The sequence below is a fragment of the Toxorhynchites rutilus genome, chromosome 2, assembly GCF_029784135.1.
Source record: "Toxorhynchites rutilus septentrionalis strain SRP chromosome 2, ASM2978413v1, whole genome shotgun sequence".
In the NCBI taxonomy this organism is placed as follows: Eukaryota; Metazoa; Arthropoda; class Insecta; order Diptera; family Culicidae; genus Toxorhynchites; species Toxorhynchites rutilus.
The window spans coordinates 69989926-69993081 of record NC_073745.1 but is presented as its reverse complement, the minus strand read 5'-3'; the positions used below and the strand labels follow the sequence as shown (position 1 = coordinate 69993081).

Here is a 3156-nt window from a genome sequence, read left to right as displayed (position 1 = left end):
TATGCGGTCGTGTCCTAGATACAACCCCTTACAATTTTTTCGTGGAACTGATCAAATAAATGAGAAAAAGATTCGATTTCGATGTCTACGGCAGTGTTAAATCCCAGAAACTTTTCCAAATTGACAAGCATTAACTATGTGTGCTTGACGCGTTTCCAGGATTCTACATTGGAAATGTACAAGATCTGGAAAAATATTTCTGTATCCTAAAGATAAAATTACTCCGTAAGGAAATCACAATTTCAGAAAACGAGCATGTGCAGGGTTGGAGAACGAAACATGAAGGCCTAAAAAGAATTGACGGTTCGCTCGCCTTTTCGGCGCTTCGATGTCTTGTTTGTAACGTTCTCACTATGCCTCACTCCTCGGCAACTGTCGAGCGATTTTTTTTTAATATAATCAGAACAAAAATAAGTATCGAAATCGGCTCAGCAACAATACGATGAACGCTATTTTGAGATCAAATGATATTATTAAACATCGTGGCGGCAGCTCGAAAATCTAAAAAAATGATAGTATGCAATCTACACCCAAACTAGCGTTGGCAGAAAACATTTCATCTTTGGCAGAAATGATGGTTCATACGACGTCGTCAAAGGGGATCGAACCAAGGCCGGCTGGAATGCAAAGATATTTCACACGACCACGCTTTCCATATAGCTGCCAGTCCTGTTATATCAAATCGTGATAATATTACACCTCATCATAAAGTTGGAAAGTGTTTTCTAAGAGGATAAAGAAGAACATGAACGAGAATATATCTTACTCTGTTTGGGCCTTGTATTTGGCGAACTATACGGAAAGCGTTCATATGCTTTCATTTAAATGTGTCTCCTGTTTCGCTCGCTCATTTTGGCTCTAGCATATATATTATACAAATGACATACATGTGTTGGGGAGTAGAACATTTTCTGTTATCTTTCAGTTCATTTAATGTAATAAATCGGGGTGGGAAAAAAAAGTTTTGGGAAAAAAGTACAGATGAGAAAGATTTTTGACACCTCTGGTACAGATTTAAATGTGGCAACATTGCTTGATACATATAATGGAAGTCACCTAAAATTACAATTTTCAAGATTATATGACCAATACAAATTACGACATATTTTTTAAGATTGAAATCATTGAACTTTCATTCAAATCGTAACTCAAAATCGAGATAGAAAAATTACTATGTTTGACAAAATTGTAGTAAAGTTAATAATCCATTTAGAAAAAAAAATTTTTTTTTTCAATGCGCTGTTAAAAATCTTACTCAAAATTGAATTTATTTTCGATACTTTTTTGTATATTTTTATTATAAAATCCGTCCAATTTAGCACAGTTTGATATACATTAGTGACGTGGTAGACTCACCGAAATGAAGATATAAATTTTGAAAATTAATGAAATTTAAATACTCTGTCAAATCGTGATCATTAAAGAAAAGTAACAAAAAAAAAATGGAATTTTCATGTGATTGGAAAACTATGTATAACGTTTCTTCCTAGGACTAATCGTTCCGAGATATAATAATTGTTTATGGTGAAAATAATGTCAGTTAAATTTCTGTATTATTTCCGATGCAGTCTCATCCAACAAAGCTTTTTAGAAATGACAGTAAAGCTGTTCGGTTTCGGGTGACCATTACTGAGATTTCTCCTTCGCTTTTCGCATTTTCAGAATGCTAAGTCACCGAAGAAAATATTTCAGCCGATGTTTGTTTTGTTACCGCCGTTTTGACTACAGAATTTAATAAACAATTTTGCTTCTTATGTTGATATTCGAGCATCGATGGGCTGACAGATGAGTTTTTTTTGCACCATAATGATTCATTAGAAAATTGATTCTGTTAATGAAACACTTTTTCACAGTGGAAAATTAAAGACTTACTAGCTAATCATACAAACATGAGAGGTGGACATTTTTCACTGTGATTATCTGCATATATATAAAAAAAGAACGAAAAATGTGATGTGAAAAGGTAAAACACTGGAGATGCCGGGGATTGAACCCGGGACTTCTCACATGCGAAGCGAGCGCTCTACCACTGAGCTACATCCCCTATTTGATCATCTACACTAGACAAAAAAAAATATTGAAGGAACAGAATGCAGTTGAATTTTTAAAGTGATTTTTGTCATGCTGTAACTTCGTGAAAAATCAACGCATATGGGAGGTAGGGGAAAAGGGGGGAATTTGGACCACCTAAGCAAATCGCCTAATATTTCCAAACCAATACTTTCAATAAATAATGATTAATCATTATATAAAACTTCAATCCACCAAATATATCATAAAATAAGAGATGATTTTTGGACATTGAAATTTGATGCGGGGTGATTTGGACCGTCGGTGAGGTGATTTGGTCCAGTGTGTGTTGCATCGAAAAAAACATACTTATGTTTATGTAAAGTATTTTGGGATAATGTTACAATCAGTAACAATGTTTTGGGATCGATACCAGGTGTCTTGGCCAGATTCCAGACCAGAAAAGTTGGATTGACACCATCTCGAATTCTGCATGAATCTTTTCACTGTTGGTCGAGCATTTTCACTTTTGATGCTTGGTCAAAGAAAATCCGTTCTCGATTGCCTGCGTTACTCTTTCAAGCTCCTCCTTCTTCCAACGTTGTCTGTCCATCCTCTTCTTGTAATTCAGCGGCATCTGGAATCAATTAGTCCAAAGAAAAGTCTCAAACCTGTAGGACCAATTCACCCCACAGAAACGTGTCCATGTCACCCCACACAACATGCAAAAATTAAAATGCAACTAATTTCATTTATTGTTATCAAACTTACAGTTTCGCTACATCAAATTGTTCCTCTTCTGTAGGCGAACAGAACTTTACAGCACAATATACGAAAAGTTTGTTTAATTAGCGGGAAAAACCTTAAAACCACTATCGGAAAACTCACATTTTTTGACGATCAAAGTGCTTGCTATGTTTATGCTACCGTTTCCCTCTACTTGTGAAGTTTTACCAAAGTTTTTTGTACTTTAGGTGCATACGGTTCAACAATAGAAGGAAATGACATTATAGAAAACCCAAGTTGAGCCGTAATTTTTGAGATAAAGGGGTGGTCCAAATCACCCCATATGACCAAATCACCCCGTGTTAACCTACATAATTTTGAAGCTTCAAGTTTCGGAATCTATTAAGTACCGTGGAATTC

General features: G+C 35.3%; 1 non-coding gene across 1 annotated transcript; it reads right to left on the bottom strand.

Annotated features, from left to right (window-relative positions):
- Window positions 1-1972: 1972 nt before the first annotated feature.
- On the bottom strand, window positions 1973-2044 carry Trnaa-cgc (transfer RNA alanine (anticodon CGC)). The gene has a single exon. It is a non-coding gene; the product is annotated as a tRNA-Ala (tRNA).
- Window positions 2045-3156: the final 1112 nt, after the last annotated feature.